This window comes from Rattus rattus, chromosome 8, assembly GCF_011064425.1.
Source record: "Rattus rattus isolate New Zealand chromosome 8, Rrattus_CSIRO_v1, whole genome shotgun sequence".
NCBI classification, from domain to species: domain Eukaryota; kingdom Metazoa; phylum Chordata; class Mammalia; order Rodentia; family Muridae; genus Rattus; species Rattus rattus.
This window is the reverse complement of record NC_046161.1, coordinates 16,611,919-16,631,220: the sequence shown is the minus strand read 5'-3', so window position 1 is coordinate 16,631,220 and position 19,302 is coordinate 16,611,919. Positions and strand designations below refer to the sequence as shown.

At 43.8% G+C, this 19,302-nt stretch overlaps 1 protein-coding gene and 1 pseudogene across 4 annotated transcripts in view; one reads left to right on the top strand and one right to left on the bottom strand.

Annotated features, from left to right (window-relative positions):
- The window catches only part of LOC116908309 (zinc finger protein OZF-like), a 30,297-nt gene extending 28,830 nt beyond the window's left edge, over window positions 1-1,467 (bottom strand). For 2 of the 4 annotated variants that reach the window (XM_032911589.1, XM_032911592.1), the window contains exons 1-2: window positions 1,254-1,467; window positions 919-1,018 (exon numbers count right to left, since the gene is read on the bottom strand). The gene's annotated coding sequence lies outside the window, so the exon portion shown is untranslated. Of the gene's footprint in view, window positions 1-918; window positions 1,019-1,242 lie in introns of all 4 variants that reach the window. The other 2 variants (XM_032911590.1, XM_032911593.1) reach the window with 2 other exon arrangements.
- LOC116907279 lies at window positions 1,104-3,861 on the top strand (annotated as a pseudogene).
- The last annotated feature ends 15,441 nt before the right edge of the window (window positions 3,862-19,302 follow it).

The following is a 19,302-nucleotide window of genomic DNA, read 5'->3' as shown; positions in this document are numbered from 1 at the left end:
GACCCAATGCCCTTTTGTGACATCCCAGGGCACTGCACTCAAGGGCATAAACCCACACCCCATACATAAACATCTAATTTTTTTTTTAAAAATTAACAATTTAAAATATATTAAACAAGATGCCTTAAAGAGATCTGGGTTTCTAGCTCAGTGGCAGAGAGCCTACCAAACATGCACAAAGCCCTAGATTCAATTCCCACTATTAGAAAAAAAACAAAGAAACTTTGAAAAGATCTTAGATACAAAAACACCCAAAAAAGCTATCTTATAACAATGAAGAATTCTGATTTCACACAAAGAAGATATTAGATAATATTATTGTTTTTAATTATCTTGGCTGAAAGGTCAGTATTAAGTTCTTACTGGGTCACTCACTATCTTCATTTTTTTTTTAGAAAATGTATTACCCCATTATGTAAAAGTATCATGCCTGAAATTCTCAACTTATTCTCAAATAGTTCAACATAAACTCTATTTTATTTTTCCTTGGAAAAACCAAACAGTTCAATCAGTACTAACCTAACAAAGCCTCCATTTTTTAAAGTCTGCAAGGAGGCACAGGCCTACAACATTCAGACAATAGCTAACTATTTGGGCTAGGGTGTAGCTCAGCAGGAGAGTGCTTAGCATCGTGAGGCTCCGAGTTGCAACCCCAGCATCAAATGAAGAGTAACTTGGTCTCCTTACTTTTCTTCCACACAAAGACCCGGGTCTTTGTACGTTTCTATTTACATACAGATAATGCACCCTGCAAAAGTCTACAACGAAGTTGCCTTTTTTAAAAAATCAGAATGCAATGTGTCTCGGGTAAAACATATGTCCCACGAAGGCGAAATAATCGGATAAAGCATTCCTTTCCACACACGCACACACACACAAAAAAAAGAAAAACAAGAGGAAAAGGCTGTCCTCACCCACCTTTCAGCCAAAGCTCGGCTGCAGCAAACAGAATCGCCCGGTCCAAGAATGGAAAACGCAGCGTCTCAATGTGATGCCAATGGCGGAAAGTTTATTCTTTCTGGGGAGGAAAGCAATTCCACGAAGGTTACTTTACACGGGCTTTAGAAGAAAGGTGGGTGCAAGCAGCTCAGGGCTGAGCCGTGATGCGCACTCGGGCCGCCGCACCTGGAAAGGCTGCAGAGCCGGGGAAGCCGCGGGACCCCGCGAGCAGAGCTCAGCCCGCCTCCCCGCAGAGGCCTACCGAGTCCTCTCCCTCCCCGTGCCGCCCCCGCACCTCCTCACCGAATCCTCACCGAGCTGCGTGGAGAGCCCTCGGACAAACGCCGAGAAGGTCTCAGAGCTCGGAGAAAAGGGGGGGTACTGGTCGTGACGTCACTTCCATTTCCGCCTTGGAGTTCTCGGCCACGTTGGAGCTCTCCAGGCTAGAGGGGAAAACTTGTTTGTTCCCGCGTCCCCGCAGTCGCGCCCTTTTTCGGGTGGGCTCGAGAGGGGAGTTGAGACTAGAAAAGAGCCGAGAGGTCGAGGTCAGAAGCGAGACCTTGAAGGGGGAGCAATGCGGGGGCGGGGCGAGAGGCGGGACCAGGCCGGGGTGCGCCTTGGTTGATGGCGGACCGGTGGGGCGAGGATGGGGGTGGGGACGCCCCGGTGGAGATGCAGCTGACAAAAGCTTTTCTCTCCCGCCTCTCCCTCACGCTCGCAGTGCCCTTAGCCATGTTGCACAATCTGCCAACCCTGGAAAAAGGATCCGTCTGGTCCATTCGGTTATCGCTGTCTCCAGACACCTTTATGTGGACCTGCCTTTGTGTGTCTCGGGACACGGTGCTAACACCTCAGTCGTTGATTCTGTCATGTTTTCAGGATAAAAATACTACCCACCATCACCATTCAGGGCTCAATTAGTAGAGTCCCTGCCTAGCGTCACAAAGCCCTGGGATCCATCTCCAGTACCGCAGATGGTTCTCCCATACTTGGGAGATGGAGCCGAGGTTCAAGGCCAGCCTTGGCTACATAGTAAATTCAAGGCCAGCCTGCCTGGGATACATGAAACCCTGTATCCAAAATGCTTAGTTCCTAACATTTTTTTTTCCCTGATTTTTGGTGTGTGTATGTGTGTGTATGTGTTCAACAGAATAAGCAGTTATGTACGTGGCAAAGTTCTCAGGGGGGCAATTTTCAGGAATCAGTTCTCTTATTGTGGGTTTCAAGAATAGAAGTCAGCTTCTCTTTCACCCACTTAGTCAGCTTTTGGGCCCAAATGACTTACTTTTTAGAGGCAGTTTAACAACTTGGGTGTTTTCTATTTTTGGAGTAATTCAGAGTAAAACTAGGTCAGGCATAGCGATGTGCACCTTTAATCCCCCAGGAGGCAAACACAAGTGGATCTCTGTGAGTTCAACGCCAGACAGGGATATAAACTACTATTCATAGTTTCATATGTATCCTGGCTTTTAATGTGAGGGGGGGGGTATATATGACTGTGACTGACTGTGAGTATAAGTCATGAACCTAGAAAGGGGACCATGAATGGGGGAACAAAAGATGTTTTAAAGAAATCGAGAAGTTGGACTGGAAAGATTGCTCAGTGGTTAAGAACCTTTGTTACTCTGCCAAAGGACCCTGGTTCAAATTCCAGTACCCCAATGGCAGCCCACAACTATGTGGAACTCCGGTTGCAAATGTACCTGATACCTCTTTTGTCCTCCATGAGCATGAGACGGGCATCTAATACCCAGACATACATGCAAGAAAAACACCCATACATCACCACAATAATAATGAGTAGAAATAAGGCATTAAATTGGGAGGAAGAAGAGGGTACATTTTGGGGAGGTGGGAGCTGCAGAATAAATGTCAGTCAACCAATACAAGGTACAAATGAAACCTTATTACTCTGCTGACTAGAGAACACATACAAGGGGCTAGAGAGATGGTTCAGCAGTTAAGAGTGCTTGCAGCTCTTTTTTTTTTTTTTTTAAGATTTATGTGAGTACACTGTAGCTGTCTTCAGACACACCAGAAACCAGAAGAGGGCATCAGATCCCATTGCAGATGGTTGTGGGCCACCATATGGTTGCTGGGAATTGAACTCAAGACCTCTGGAAGAGCAGCCTGCAGCTCTTTCGTAGGATATTGCATCCCAGTGTCCATGTCAGGCAGCTAGCAACCATTAATAACCGCAGCTCCAGAGGATCCGATGCCCTCTTCTGGCATCTGCAGCCACCCACACAGACACACACATACACATAAATAAAAAAAATCTTTAAGGGGCTGGAGAGATGGCTCAGTGGTTAAGAGCACTGGCCCTTTCACACCTGGGACCTTCACTAACCAGATCCAAGCAGCCTTCAGGGAGCCACGGCTTCTAGTGGTGACCGATCCCAGGGCTGACCACCAGCCCCTCACAGAGGCCTCTATGTCAACCCGGCCACCATTGCTCTGTGTAACACAGACTCTCCCCTGCGCAATGTGGACATTGCCATCCCGTGTAACAACAAGGGAGCTCATTCAGTGGGTCTGATGTGGTGGATGCTGGCCCGGGAAGTACTGCGCATGCGGGGTACTATCTCCCAGGAGCACCCGTGGGAGGTTATGCCTGATCTTCTACAGAGACCCAGAGAAGATTGAGAAGGAGGAGCAGGCTACTGCTGAGAAGGCTGTGACCAAGGAGGAATTCCAGGGTAAGAATGGACTGCACCAGCGCCTGAGTTCACTGCTGCTCAGCCTGAGGTGGCCGACTGATCTGAGAGTGTGCAGGTGCGCTCTGTGCCGGTGCAGCAGTTCCCCCCGGAAGACTGGAGTGCACAGCCAGCCACTGAGGACTGGTCAGCAGCTCCCACAGCGCAGGCCACGGAGTGGGTTGGAGCCACCACTGAGTGGTCCTGAGCTGCCCTGCAGATGCCTGAGCAAAGGGGAGAAAGGTGGAACTAAAAATAAAGTTCCTAAAAGCTGAAGAAAAAAAAAAAAAAGAATATACAAACAGGGGCTGGAGAAATGGCTCAGCGGTTAAGAACATTGACTGCTCTTTCAGAGGTCCTGAGTTCAATTCCCAGCAACCCGAGGGTGGCTCACAATCATCTGTAATGGGATCTGATGTCCACTTCTGGTGCTACAGTGTACTCACATACATAAATAAATAAATCTAAAATAAGAGAAAACTTTAGATAAGAGCGAGATTATGTAAACAGAGGCTAGAGAGATGGTTCAGAGGTTAGGAGCACTGGGCATCTCTCTCTTCTGCATCTTGACCAGTTGTGGGCCCGTGGCAGGCCGATCATTTATTATAGCTGTCAGCGTTTGTAACTGCATAAGATGGATGGTTACTTATAAGTAATGTGTAAGGTTGACAAGAGTGGCATAGTACATGCCTGGCACTGGACTTTTTATCTGTGAGCTTGTGTCTAGTGGGGATGCTCATCCTATAATGGAGTAATTCCATTAATATTTTGTATACATGTATATATTTTAGAAGCCTCTGCAGTAGAGTTTCATATGGCTCCTTTAAAGGGTCTGTAGTGTGCTCTCGTTTTCTATTCCCTTCTCTCCCTGGCCCTCCCATGTCCGCCCTATTTAACTTTTCCTGTTCTGTTATTCTCCGTTCCCCCTCTATATCACTGCATCGTATCTTCCTTCCTTTGATCTCCCACCTCTACAGCCCTCTACTTACTTGATCTCTGTGGATATTACAGATGAAATGCACACATCTAAAAATTCTAACCTAACATCTACAAAGGAAAGAAACTGTGGTATTTTTCTTCCTTGGTTCGAGTTGCCTCACTCTGAGTGATTATTGCTGGCTCTGTCCATGTACCTGAGAGGTTCATTTTCTTAAGAGCTGGACAGTAATCTGCTGTGCGAATGTACCCTATTTTCATCATTTGTTTATCGGGTGGTGGACATCTAGGCTGTTTCCATTTCCCAGCTATAGCAGCCAGAGCCTCGGTGCACAAGCAAGCGTCTCTGTAGGTGGATGTAAAGCCCTCTATATGTCCAAGAACAGTAGAGCTGGGTCATGTGCTGGATCTATTTCTAGCTCTTGGAGGAACCTACACTAATTTCCATAGTAACTATGACAGTTTAGACTTACCAGCAGCAAGTGTTCCTCTTGCCCCATAGTCACATCAGCATTTGTTATGACTCTTGACCTTAACCCTTCTGACTAGGGTAACGTGAAATCTACTGTCATTTTACTTGATAACTTCTAGAACTTAACAGTAAGAACCCATTGCTGAAGACACCACATACTTAAGTCATGGAACTGACCTTGAATCTTCATACCTACTGGCCAGCCATCATAACACTGGAAGGTATTATGCATGCTACCAAAGGAGGAAAGGAATCGTCAACCTTAGCCAGCTGTGAACACTGAGAGATATAATGACAGTCTTCATGTCTTGATGGGAAAAGGCAACAGGTAGGGCAGGACACACGAGAAAGGCAAGAGGGAAGGAAGGAAGCCCAGCGAGGTGGCTCAGTCAGTCAGGATGCTTTCTGTGCTGGCCTTACTACCTGAGTTTGATCCCCAGAAAGGGAGAGCAGACAACGGGCTGTGCAAAGTTGAATTCTACATATGCTAAGTGGCACACATGTGCCACCTTCGAAGCTAGGTTTCCTTATTTTTATTCATTTTTTCAGTGTTGGAGATTAAATATATGGCAAGTGTTTGACCACTGAGCTTTAGCTCCTCCAACTACCAGATTTTCCTGCAGAGACAGGCGTCTCACAAGTAAGCCAACAGTAGGTTTAGAAAGAAAAGAAAAATATGATGAGTATTGATTTCATTCCTTCATAAAAGCAATCCATGGAGCACGCAAGGTGTGGACTTTATTGTAAGGGGGATCGCATTCCTAGTAGGGAGTTTTTGGGTTGGTCATGTACAAAACTGAAATTGCAGGTCAGAGCCGTACCAGTTTGAGCCCGTCTTGATATCAACCTTTGGTTTTAATTTTTTTAAATCACATTTATTTGTGTATGTGCATATGCATGCCTTGGTGCATGTGAGGACATCAGGCAACCAACCCGCAGGGGACTTGGTGCTGTTCTTCCGTCCTGTGGATCCCATGAACTCAGGGATCCCAGGATTGAACTCAGATCATTAGGTTTGGTGGCAAGCGCCTCTACCCACTGAGCCATCTCAAAGCCAGAGATAGTATCAAACCAGAAAAGCTGGTAGTGCTGAGACAAACAGGCCACTGAGTGTTTTGCAGCCTTTCCCTGTCGGCTGACTGGTGTCCCTGGGCTCTACAAATATAGAAATAAAGAGCAAGGGCTATCAAGATGGCCCGGGTGCCCGCCACCAAGCCTGATGAACCTGAGATCGAAACCCAGGACCAACTCCCCCAGGTTGTCCTCAGACCTTCACATGTGTGCCCCAGCTCACACAGAAAATAAATAAATACAATGTAGGTGCGGTGATGAGGCAAGCTGGGCATGATGGCTCATGCCTTGAGTCCCTGAACCTGGGAAGTAGAAGCAAGACGATCAAGAGTTCAGTGCAAGCCTTGGCTAAACACTCCAAAGGTAAGAAAGTCTGACAGCTGACAGCTATCCTGTTTGTTATTTCACCCTCAAGTTGCCCGAGCCTCCTACATTTTTAACTTATTTATGCAAAAATAAATCCAAAAGGCTAGGCTTGATTGTCCATGGGGCAACCAAGGTAGCACATGGATAACGGCGCTTGCCTTGAAGGCCCATAAATTGCGTTTAATTCCCAGAACCCAAAGGGTAGAACCCGACTCCCACAAGTTTTCCTCTAACATACACCTATATATAACATGGCACATTCATGCCCCCACATATGCAATCTCAAAATAAGTATAATAAAAAGTATATAGGAGGGATAACAGAGAGACGGCTCAGCAGTTTAAGAGCACTGGCTGCTCTTCCAGAGGACCGGAGTTCAATTTCCAGTAAACCCACATGAAGACTCACAATTGTTAAAGCTACAGATTCAAAAGACCCAAAACTCTCTTCTGGCCTCCGTGGGCATCCAGCAGGTGCACAGGTGAAGTGCAAGTGAAACACCCAGACATAGAAATAAAATTTTGTTAAGTATTTAATATAGACTCATGTAATACATTTAATATTACATATTCCTACATAATATATTTGCTACTGTAGAATATATACTTAATATTGTGTAGTATACTGTACATTCAATATTACATAGTATATGATATATTTGATATTGATATATATGGCTCAAGCATTTAAAGCATGGGCTGCTCCTCCAGAGGTCCCAGGTTTGATTTCCAGCACCTACATGACAGACCACAGCCGTTTATAACTCCAGTTCCAGGGCACCCTCCACAAGCACCAGGAAAAGTATCGCTCAGACAAAACACTCATACGCATAATAAAATAATAAACATTTAAAAATGTGTGTGTGTATAAAGGCGTATCGGTGTTGATTGGCGATAAAGACCAAAACTAAGTTACAAAGGAAGTTACAAAAGGAAGAGTTTATTTGGGCTAATGTTTCTCGTGGGATAAGAATCTATGATGGAACAAAATCCAGGCATCAGTCAAGCATGGCAGCTGAAGCAGGAGACTGGAGGTCACAACTCCCACAAGTTAGAAGCGAGAGAGAGTAAACTAGAAGAGGAACAAGGTTTTAAACTTTCAAAGCCCACCCCAGTGACATCCTTCCTCCAGCAAAGCTTCATGTCCTCATGACTTCTCCAAACAGTGCCACCAGCTGGGGACCACATGTTCAAACCCTAAATTTATGGGAGACATTTCTTTTTTTAAAAGATATATTTATTCATCTCATGTATGTGAATACACTGTCGCTGTCTTCAGACACGCCAGACGAGGGCATCAGACCCCATTACAGATGGTTGTGAGCCACCATGTGATTGCTGGGAATTGAACTCAGGATCTCTGGAAGAGCAGTCAATGCTCTTAACCACTGAGTCCTCTCTCCAACCAACATTTTTCTTTCAAACTATAATTGTTAACTAGTTTTTTTTTTCTACTTGTTTGAGACAAGTTCTTCTGTAGCCAAGATGGCCTCCAACTCCCTAAGAAGGCAAAATAAGACACAATAACTTCCCTGGGTTCGGTCCCCAGCTCCAAAAAAAAAAAAAAAAAGAAAAAAAAAAAAAAGAAAAGACACAATAACTTCAAAAAATGGAGGCAGGTTGGGGGCGGCACACCCAGCAGGGGCAAAGGCAAGCAGATCTCTGTGAGTTTGAAGCCAGCCTAGTCTACAGAGAGAGTTCAATTCTGCCCAAGTAAAGGTGGAAGGTGAGATGTGACCTTACAAAGGTTGCCTTCTGACCTCCACTAGAGCACCACCGTAATTCAGTATCCACATAGATAACTAAAAGAAAAATATTAACAGTTTTTAAATCCAGGCATGATGGTGTATGTCTTTAGTTCTAACACTCAGAAGGCAGAGATATGGGATATCTGTGAGTTTGAGGTCAGCCTAGTCTACATAGAAAGTTCCAGACTAGCCAGGAATACATAGACCATCGCCCAAAAAGTTGATTGTTTTTTGTTAATGTGGTTTGGTTTGGTTTTTAAGTACGGGGCAGGGCTGGAGCGATGGCTTTGTTAATAGCACTTGCTGTTCTTCTAGAGGATACAAGTTGGAGTCCCAGAAACCACATCCGATAAAACCACACCCCACTGTAACTCCATCTCCAGGGAATCCTACACTCTCTTGGTACTCATAAGCACCCACGCTCTGTGCATATACCCCCATATACACAGAAATAAATCTCATTTTAACATGAAGAGCTGGAAATGTGGAGCACTTAACCCAGCATACAGAAGTCTCTGAATTTGTTCTTTAGTCCCCGCCCCCAGTGCCCCACCCCCACATACACACAAAAGAAGGCAGGGTATAATAAGGTTCTCCCTAAAGGAATAGAACTTATAAAGGTATAGGGATAGATACATCGATAGATAGATAGATAGATAGATAGATAGATAGATAGATAGATAGCTGATAGGTAGATAGATAGATAGATAGATAGATAGATAATAGATAGACAGACAGACAGATAGATGATAGATACATAGATAGATGATAGATACATAGATAATAGATAGCTGATAGATACATAGATAGATACATACATACATACATACATACATACATAGATACATAGATGATAGATGATAGACAAATGATAGATAATAGATAGATAGATAGATAGATAGATAGATAGATAGATAGCTGATAGGTAGATAGATAGATAGATAGATAGATAGATAGATAGATAATAGACAGACAGACAGATAGATGATAGATACATAGATAGATGATAGATACATAGATAACAGATAGATAGCTGATAGATAGATACATAGATAGATAGATAGATACATACATACATACATGCATACATAGATACATAGATACATAGATGATAGATGATAGACAAATGATAGATAATAGATAGATAGATAGATAGATAGATAGATAGATAGCTGATAGGTAGATAGACAGATAGATAGATAGATAATAGATAGATGATAGATAGACAAACAGATAGATGATAGATAGATGATAGATGATAGATGATAGATACATAGATAGATAATAGATAGATCGCTGATAAATAGATAGATACGTACATAGATGATAGATGATAGACAGATGATAGATACATAGATAGATAGGTAGATAGATAGATAGACAGACAGACAGACAGACAGACAGACTTTTTTGTTGCTATAATAAGACACCATGATCAAGGTATGAAAGAATATATTCAGGCTTACAGTTTCAGAGAGCCAGACCAATAATGGCAGGGCAGCATTGCAGCAGGCAGCAGGCATGGTGGCGGGAACAGAATGTTGAATTCACATACTGAACCACAAGCACAAACTAATTGAAAATGGCTCAGATCTTTGAACTTTTAAATCCTTCCTCCATCAAGGCCACACCTCCTAAATGTCCCCAAAAGCATCAACAACAGGGAACAAGTATTCAAATATGGGACGTTCTCGTAAGTGACTTTCTCACTCAACCCCTTACAATGTATTAAAAGGAGATCTGTGTTGTGTTCGTTTACAGGATCCAGTTTGGGTACATGTGTCATGCTAGAATGTCCAGGAATCCGGTGGTTAATCTGTCCACAAAACTGAATGTTTCAGCTGTCCCAATTCAGCCCAGGAGTCCTGAAGGATGCCTGGAGAGCTGCTAATCTATGTTGGAATCCCAAAGAAATTGACTCTAACACTGCTTAAGAAATGCCTCGGTAACAGAACTAGCAAGAGTGAGTGCAAGCAGGGAAAAAGCAAAGTTTCTTTCTTCTACGTCCTTGTATCTCGGCTGCCACAGCGTCACAACAAGCCCTAAGACCACTAAAGAATCTAAATCAGAATCCTCCAAGGAAGCCACTGGCCTCTTAATCCTGGGACCTCCTGGGTCCTCCAGGCCCTCCTGCTGTACTGCCATTTGGTGTCTCTCCCCTCCCCCTCTCCCCTGCCACACACACACCCCAAGGAGAAGGAGGAGGAAACAGCATCACCAGCAGCAGCAGCAGCAGCAGCAGCAGCAGCAGCAGCTTGGTTAATTCTTAACAGCAGCTAAGGCTAAGACAGTGTTGCTCACTTCGCTAGTGGTGAAGCTTCTAACCTGAAATTTCATTTTGCAACCCAGTAGTAAGCCCTGGAACGCTAGCAAAAGTGCAGCTACTGAAGTCAAAGTAGGTACAAGGATGAGAGGTTGTCAAGGATGGAGGAAGAGTATGCCTGACACAAAAGGCAGAGTTCTTTATAGTAAGGATCTGTTATTAAGAAGTATATACCCTATATCCCTATTGTGGAGCCCATATATCTCACTAGTATATGATCAGAAGATATGTTAAAGCAGACACCATTCAAAAGCTAGATGTGGCTTGTGCAGAAATGGTATTGCCAGAAGAATTACATTGTATTCTTGGAGTGATTCAGATTCTACGAAAACAGTACTGATTAACCATCGGTAATGGCAAAGTCTGTAGGTGTCTAGTGGATTAGCGTTAAGGGATGATATGGTGCAGAGCATAGTCCATACCTGTAGCACTTACAAATGTCTCCACTGACTCCGGTCTCTATCAGGTGATTTTGTAGCAAAGGACATTTTTAAAGATGTATTTTTTAATTATGTATATTGTGCATATGAGTAAAGGTGCTCACAGAGTCAGGTGAGGGCATCAGATCTCCCTTAGAGCTGGAGTTACAGGTGGTTGTGAACCTCCTCACATAGGCGCTGGGAACGGAACCAGGTCTTCTGATGGAACACTACACCCTCTTAACTATTGCTCTAACCCCAGGGTTTTGTTTTGTTTTGTTTTTTAATTTTTAAATTACACTTGCACATTTATTTTGGGGGGAAGGTGGAGTGTAGAAGAGGTATGTAGGCCTGCTGGGGCCTGAGTGAGGAGGTCAGAGAACGACTTTCAGGAGTCAGTTCTTTCTTTATGTAGGCCCCAGGGACTGAACTCATATTACTAGATTTTGTGGCAAGCCTTTGACCAGCCGAGCCATTTCACTGGCCCTTGAGGCTGTTTTCTAGGACTGTAACTATCATGAACACCCAAAGGGAACTGATTAAAGTTTGAGCCAAAGCCAACCTGAAATTTGGTTTTGTTGTTGCTGTTGTTGTTTTGTTTTTCAAGCTAAGGATTCTCTGTATAGACCTGGCTGGCCTGGAACTCACTTGCTAGACCAGGCTGGCCTTGAACTCACAAAGATCTTCCTGCCTCTGCCTCCTGAGTGTGGGGTACTAAAGGTGTGGGCCACTATGCTCAACTTGTTTTTATTTTATGTGTTTATGTGGGTGCCTGGATCTGCATAAGTGCACCACACATGCGCAGGAATCCACAGAGGTCAGAAGAGGGTATCAGACCCCCTCATATTAATGGTCATAAGTTGTTATGTGGGTGCTAAGAACCAAGCCCAGGGCCTTTGCAAGTGAAGTAAGTGCTCTTAATTTCAGAGCCACCTCTCTAGTCCCTTCAGTTGTTTTAAAAACTACACTCGTTTATTTCCAGGAGGGAGAGCACAGTTGTGCCCGTGGCAGAGCATCCTTGGGAATGTTGAGACAACTTGTCAGAGTAGATTCTCTTTTTACCACATGAGCTCATGGGTTCCTGGCTTCAAACTCAGTCCTCATGTTTGGTGGCAAGTACCTTCACCTACTGGTCAATCTCGTGGTTGCCTTTTATTTTTGATGAAGGTAAAGTTCCTGTCATCCGTTTGAGTCTCTCTAGGGACTCACATGGTGAAATGAAAGTTCCTTATCAGGGGCTAATCAGTAATGTTCTTGAAATAAGAGATGTCCTTGTTGGCCTGGGAAAATACCTCAGTTGTCTTCCTCTTTTAAACCACCAGCCTGACAGGAGTGGTGTGGTCAGGCCAGCAACAAAAATTAGCATAGCTCCCAGAGGAAGAATATTGAATTGGTAACAATCAAGCAGCCTTCAGCAACATACCGAGACATTAGGCACAACCAATATAAAATCCAGGACCCAGCCAGACCTGGTGGCACATGCCTTTAACCCCAGCACTCGGGAGGCAGAGGCAGGCAGATCTCTGTGAGCTTGAGGCCAGCCTGGTCTATAGATCAAGTTCTAGGGGAGCTAGAGCTGCACAGAGAAACCCTGTCTCAAGAAAAATAAATAAACAAATAATAAACCCAGGATCCACCAAATCCATGTGATTAATGAGTATATACGATAGCTGACCATCTTCTGTGTAGATGACCACTATTGTACTGTTCTAAATTTATGTCACAATTTTCAGAGCATGGGGAGTGCTTTCAGGGGGTCCCTTTTCCACTGAATGGAAAGAGCACTAACCAAGCTCTTTTTTGTCACACCTTTGCACGGGCAGATCTGTGCTCTGACAGTGTGTAAAGTCACCTTAATCTCTCTTTGATGATCTGGTCCCATCACTCCACTTAGTGTTTGAGGTCCCGGATGGGCAGACTTGGCTTTACCAAGACCAGCCCACACAATCTAGGAGGGATTAGTGTACACTTCCAGTAGGTGTGGCCTAGACTCCATGGGAAGGTACAGATGCAGTCGCACCCATCAGGACTTGCCCACAAAGGCATAGGAGCACCGGCCTTAGTCTCCTAGCACTGTAACAGGACTGTCACTTCGTCTTTGTCTCCAGCTACAGTTTGGAGAGTTTGAGTCATCATTCGTATTAATGGTGCCCCATTCTGTCTTATGGCCTATTAGGATCTGTACAATTTCGAGTAAATCATCTTTCCACTTATGGAATGAACCTTACCCTATTTTATTATATGAATGAATATAAGTATATTCATAAATTTAATATAAATATATGTTTAAATTATAAATATAAATATATGAAACACATAAGCAGTCACTAACTGCTGTTGTTTTGGCATCTCTGATAGCTATTTTTTATTTTAAGATTTATTGATTTATTATGTATGTAAGCACACTGTAGCTGTCTTCAGACACACCAGAAGAGGGCATCAGATCTCATTACAGATGGTTGTGAGCCACCATGTGGTTGCTGGGAATTGAATTCAGGACCTCTGGAAGAGCAGTCAGTGCTCTTAACCACTGATGGCTATTCTGGATTGTCAACTTCACTATATTTGGAATTAACAAAAACCCAAATGGCTGAGCATACCTGTGAGAGATTTTTTTTTTAATAAAATCATTTGAAGTGGGAAGACCCACTTTTAATCTTTGAAGTACGAAGACACACCTTTAATCCAGATCTTATTTTAAGGGGTTGGGTTTTAAAGACAGGTTTTCTCTGTGTAGCCCTGGCTGTTCTGGAGCTCACTCTGTAGACCAGGCAGGCTTTGAACTCCCAGAGATCTGCCTACCTCTGCCTCTGCCTTTGCCTGAGAATAAAGGTGCCCACAACCACCACCCACATATTCGGATCTTTTGAGGTAGGAAAGTCTACCTTTCATCTCGGCCACACGTTCTGGTGGCAGCCTCTATAAAGAACAAGGAAGAAGGAAACTCTTTTTGCCTCCTTGCCTTCACTCCCTAGCAAGTCCATTCATCCACTGGAATTAGAGCCCACTTCTTCAGAATTTCTGAGTGTATTGAAGACCAGCTAAACATCCAGCCTCATGATCTGAATAGCTACTGGATTCCTGGATCTCCCATTAGTAGACATCCATAGATTGTTGGACTACCTGGACCACAACCTGTAAGCCATTCTAATAAATCTAATATATAATAAAATGATATATAGTAAACCCATATATAATAAATAGGTGATAGATAGATGGATAAATAGATAGATGATAGATAGATAGATAGATAGATAGATAGATAGATAGATAGATAGATAAATAGGTAGAGGTTCATTCTACAAGTTCTATTCCTGTAGAGAATCCTGACCAATATAACATCCTATTTTTTTCTACCAAATCCACAACTTACAGATGACAGAGAACGTGAAAAAATTCATTTTATTCTGTTCATCTTAGTGCACTGGTATATTAATTGTAAATTTGAAGTGGCTTCCATTATCACTCTAGGTTTGTATGGGGGTGTCATAACTTTGTTTAAGGAGTCCATATAGAATTCATTTAGGTAACATGGACATACAATCAACTATCCACATATTAGAATCTACTGCCACAGAGACAGACTGACAATTTTGAGATCAGGTCAATGCTCTCACATTATTGATCTGCCAGATCTGTCCTAATGACTTTTTCTGATGAATACGATCTTTCCAGTGATGCAGGATATCCCACTTCTGCGTCTGCTGGTGGAGGACACCTCTGAGAACAGTCTGCTTTACGATGTCCTGATAAATAGTAGGTATCCTATAGTCCTCTGCCCACCTGTGAGCAGCATACTTTCCAAAATGCCCACATTCGTGAGAAGCTCCCTAGTGCTTCTCAGAGGGAGCTACACACTCAGTGAAATAAGAGCTGACGAGTCTGGATTCCTCCTCTGAAGAGCTTGTTCTGTGGAGGCAAGTAAACACACAGCATCACCGTGAAGTGCAGTATCACTGACTGACCAAATATCCTCCCATGTAGGCTTTCCCCACACTTCTTTGCCATTTGTGGTCCCTTCATGTTTTCACTCTCAGGCCCATCCAAATGGCCATTTCATTTGCCACAGAGCAGTTTTATGTACACACGGCATTGTCCTGAGTCAGTTGGGACAGCTTTATAGACAGCATGTCACTCTGCCTATTGGCTGCTCATACCAGAGGCTGTGAAGACCATTGATCAAAAGACTTCCCCGAACGTAATTGTAGACTCTGTTGCAACATCGGGGGAGGGGACAGTAATATTTTGCTGGGAGCACATTCCTGGTTTATTCACGTAGCCAAGACTCCGCTCGGATGGAGCGGACTCCATCCAAGCCGAGTCTTGCGCATGCCTCGTCCACTTAAAGACACCAGGCTCCTGTGTGTGCCCTGCTTTATGAGAGGTGGGCTTGAGATGTGTCTGTGTTGTAATTGTACTGTGGACTCTCATCAGTATTTCGTGATAGGCATTTAGTTATGGTTCAGTTTCAATCAAAGCCCAGAAAAATGCTAGCAAGTGTTTCTCTAAAGGGGATCATGCTTCGCTGGCAGAGGACAGATTGCTATTCCAAAAGCCTGAAGCCCCTCTGTTCTCCTCATCCCTGCCATTAATCCAGTTGGCGTACATCCATTAGCTGTTACCTGTAATGCAGTGGGGCCTGTTGTGGCCAGCCAGAGCTCTAAGGCCAAATATTGTGGTTTATGTGTTCAAATGCTCGCCCCTGCTTAGGTCCCATGCAAACTGAAATTTGTTTCTAACTGTTTTTGTAGGAGATTCAAACTATTCTAGATGGTGGTGCCAAAATCCAATTAGACCAATGGGTTCTCTTTTTATCCCGTAGAATGGGAACTACTAATATCTTCCGTCTGAATTTAGGTAATATTTACTGTCTGCCTTGATTACAGAATACTTTTCTCCAAATTAAATGGTAGTTTCCATTCCTTGAATTTTCACAGGGTTAATTTCCCACCCAAATTATTTTAATCCTGCAGTCACTAACACTAAAACTTCTGACTCTGTAGCTCTCTCCACCCTCTGCAGGATGGTATTATGACGTAATGCATCATTCGAATAGAGACAGACACCTTTATGCTCTCTAAATGCTCTGCCGTGACGTGGTGGCATATGATAGGACCAAGAATATATCCTTGGGGTAGGCATGGAAATATATGTTCTTTGTGTTAGCATTCTGTCTAAGCTCCACCCCTATAGTTACCTGGGAACACCCAGGTGTGCCTGACACTATAAAAGGGGCTGCTTGCAGGGCTGGGGATTTAGCTCAGTGGTAGAGCGCTTACCTAGGGAAGCGCAAGGCCCTGGTTTGGTCCCCAGCTCTGAAAAAAAAAAAAAAAAAAAAAAAAGGGCTGCTTGCCCCTCCTCTCTCTTTGTTCTCTGTTCTCTTGCTCTTACCCTTTTCCCCCTTTGTCCCTTCTCTTCCCATTCCCCTCCCCACTTCTCTCCATCTCCTTGTGTTCACGGCCAGCCTCTACTCTTCTACTCCTCTCTCTCTCTCTCCCCTACCACCCTCTTAACTCCCCTCTCCATGCCCTGAATAAACTCTATTCTATACTATACCATCCTGTGACTGGTCCCTCAGGGGGAAGGGATGCACTTCCCCTCCCCCATATTTCCATAGACCATTCCCCCCCACCTCTTTATCTTTTTATTAACACATCACTTTGCCCTTGCCAGGTAAAAGCAAACCGCTTGCATTGATCAGGACAAGTGTACAGTGAGGAAAGCATTAGCCAGATCTATGACAGGGTCAAGTGCCTGGATGGCACTGTACTTCTCTAAAGAGGTGACATCACCTGGACAGCAGATGCGAGGGGAGCTCCTTACTTAACTCCGGCAGTCTTTGGTCCTCTTCCATGATCATTTACTTTGCTAACAGGCCATATGGAATTTTCCACTAAGTAGTAGTAGGCACCAAAATGTATACTTCCCAATCCTCCACAGTCCGGATGTTTCTTCCCGTCCACCTGGTGGTACTGCTTCATTTGAATTGCCTTAGTAGCTCACCAGCCCAGGTGCCTGCTGAGGCTTACAAGAAAGTCTTGACTCCACATTGATAAGTTCCATCATTTTAATTTAGTTTTGATCCTTTTAACATATCAATGTTCACAATCTACTCTCAAACGGGAACTATTACTCCATCCCCCCTCCCATTTAGGCAGCTGGCCACTTTTTGAAATGGAATCGTTGCTTGTTTATCATAAATCCCCTCCCTTCATCTAATATTTGTAACTGATTCCTCTTTGAGCAATTTTGGAACACCATAAATGAAACAGGCCTCATCTCCAGGATCCACTAAAGTCAGGAATATGGTAGCTGACCCATTTTACCAACCAACTATGACCTTAACAAGGGGTCTACAGTCTTTGCAGGTCACCCTAGCTTCTGAAGTTGGGCTTTCCAGTTATGAGAGCAAATCAACAAATAAAGCAAAAGGAGTTACTATAGTAATGGGGGCTTTCAGGGAAGCATCAGCCACTATAGTAATGGGGGCTTCCAGAGAAGCAACAGCCACTATAGTAATGGGGCTTCCAGAGACGAATCAGCTGGGGGCTTTCCAGAGGATAAGGATGCTGTCTGTACCTGCGAGGCGTTATCTTTAAACATCTGTTTCAGTTCTTGGCTAGCCACTCCATGTATTTTATCACACACATGGACGGCACCTCTGACTGAAGAAGGGCAGTGAGAGTTGGTCTCTGAGAAATGTAAGCTCTCCTCCCATGATGCACATAGGAGGGTTACTTTCCCACAGTCCAATCGCTCAATCCCCCTTTTTGTATTACCTTTAAAAGCACTTAATTTTACAGTCTTAAAAATACAGTCAATAAATTGTCTATATCGCTTGTTAGCAGAGTCCTGATAATTCGCTTATAAGCAGGAGATGTGGTTTTAATTATCACGTCTCAGGGCCAGTGAGACAGATCAGAAGGCAAAGGCATTTGCCGAGAGACTGATGGCCTGAGTTTGATCCCCAAGATCCATATGGTAGAAGAAGAGAACCAATTCCCCAAGCTGCTCTCTCATTTCCACACACACTGTGTGGCATGAGTTGAACCCACCACAATCAATCAATCAATATTTAAATATTCAACTGTCCTACTCCTGATTTGAGTTCCTAAAGGTATGGCAGTGAGATTATCAGCCACTCCGACAAGCATTGGATGCTTCCAGGAGTCTCCCATTGTTTGCACACAATCCTTTAAGGAGTAGCATGGGTGATTAGCTGTGTGTCACAAACCATCATTCAGGTATTTGTCCCTGTGTGCCCCTCAGAGCCAGTTCCAACATGCTGCTCCTGTCAGTTGGCCTGCCCTGTGCATCTGCAGTGTAAGCCCTTACGTTCCACTCTTGGAACACATTGCACATTGCAGGTTCTATGGAGACTCTAAGTCTCTTGCATCCAGTTTAATATGAGTGACACCTAACTCATACAATTGCATTAGCCAGGTAATCAGGGCTTCCCCAAGCCTCTAGTAGCCCTAGATGATGCCATTATTTCTATGCAATTTAGACTGGCTCCAAAAACAATCCTACTCCCTCTGCCTCCTGAGTTACAAGTGTGCACCACTATGCCTGACTGATTTTTACTCATTTTTATTTCTGTGGAGTTTACATTTGCTTTTGCCTGGTTGTTTTTGTTGTTGCTGTTGGGTTTTTGTTTGTTTGTTTTGTTTTTGTTTTTTTTTTTTTTTTTTTTTTTTTTTTTTTTGGTTTTGAGATAAAGCGCCTCACAATGTCACTCTGAACTCACTATGTAGACCAGCCTGGCTTTGAACTCTGAGTGATCTGACTGACCCTGCCTCCTGAGTGCTGGGAGTAATGTTGAATGCCACCATACCATCCAGGTTTTATTTATTTTTATTATTTTATGTGTATGGATGTTTTGCCTGCATATGTGTCTGTGCTACACCTGCTTGTCTGGTACCCAGAGGCCAGAAAAAAACATTGAGTTCCCTGGAACTGGAATTATAGACAGTTGTAAAACACCATGCCTGGACTGGAAATCAAACTTGGGTCTTCTTGAAGAGTAGCCAGTGCTCCTAACTACTGGAACTTTTTTTTTCATTCTTATTTTTTGTTTTGTTGTTGTTTTCTTCTTCATATTGCTTTCTCTTTGTATTTATTTTTGTTCCTTTTTCAAAACCCTTCTGAGCGTGTCCTCACATGTGGCTGACTCTGGCCAGTTTGAGTGTGGTAAACATTGCTCTAGGCTTTACCCCTCCCCTCAATTCCTTCTGCCTTGCTAAAAAAAACCCTTCAGATTGCATTCCTAAAGCTAGCCCCCAAGGTCTATTCCCTTATTTGGCCACTTCCCTCTCCTGAAGCTGACCACCACG